The sequence below is a fragment of the Macrobrachium rosenbergii genome, chromosome 1 (genome assembly GCF_040412425.1).
Source record: "Macrobrachium rosenbergii isolate ZJJX-2024 chromosome 1, ASM4041242v1, whole genome shotgun sequence".
In the NCBI taxonomy this organism is placed as follows: Eukaryota; Metazoa; Arthropoda; class Malacostraca; order Decapoda; family Palaemonidae; genus Macrobrachium; species Macrobrachium rosenbergii.
Window position 1 is genome coordinate 76,942,943 of NC_089741.1, and position 1,314 is coordinate 76,944,256.

Here is a 1,314-nt window from a genome sequence, read left to right on the forward strand (position 1 = left end):
AAAGATAAATAAATTAAATAAATAAAAATTTATTTAAAAATACTTTAATTAAAGTTAATTTTTTATTTTTAATACAAAAAATATTTTTTTATACAAATTTAAAAAAATAAATATTTAAATATAAAAAATTTAAATTAAGGAAAAATTTATTTATTTTTTTAATAAATTTATTTTTTTTTTATTTAATTATTTAAAATAAAAAAATTTTATTTATTTATTTTTATTTATTAAATAAAAATTTATTTTATTTAAAATAAAAAAATTTATTTATTTATTTAATAAATACAAATAATTTATTAAATATTTAAATTAATTTTAATTAAATAAAAATTTAAATAAAAGCTTAAAATTTAAAGAAATAAATTAAAATAAACAAAATAATTAAAAGTATTTAAAAATTTATTTTTATTTAAAAATAAATTTTTACAAATTTAATTATTTAAAAAATTAAAACAAATCAAAAGTTATTTAAAATTAATTTAAAAAAACTTTTTTATAAGAATATTTCATTTTTTTTTGAAATAAAATTTTTACCAGAAAAACGCCAAAATTCCAAAAAATATTGTATTCAAATTTCAGTTTTTATTTAAGCTTTTCATATTTTATATTCATTTTCCTATCTTCAGGTGATTTTTTAAACTGATATTTTCTTTAAATATTGATTGTTTTTAACGTTTTTTTTTAAATAAAACTTTATATTTATTTTTATTTATTTATTTAGTTAAACTAAATTCATTGATCATAAAGGGCAAAATTTATTTAAATATTGTATTTAAAATTTTTTATTTTTTTTAAACTTTTTTTTTTATTTCTTTTTTAATTTTTATTTAATTTTTTATTTATTTTTTTGATTTTTTTTTTTAAATATTGATTGTTTTTAACGGATTGTTTTATATTTTTCTTTATAATAATATTTATTAAACGTTAAATTTTTTAAATCAATCATTTAAAAGATTTTTTATTTATTTCCAAAAACATTGTTTATTTATATTTAAATATTTTTTTTTTTAAACTATTTTTTTATTTCATTTTTTTTTATTTATTTAATGATTTTTTTTTTGATTTTTTTTATTTAATTTTTATTTTTTTTTTTATTTTTATTTATATACAAATTTATTTATGGTCACATTTATTTATTTTTTTTTATTTATTTGATTGTTTTTAACGGAGATTTTTTTTATTTAAATTTTTTTATTTAAGAACATATCTTTTTAATGTTAAAGTAAAATTTTATTTATTTCAAAATTTATTTATTTATTCAAACTTTTATTTATTTATTTATTTTAAAATTTATTTATTATCATTTATTTTTTT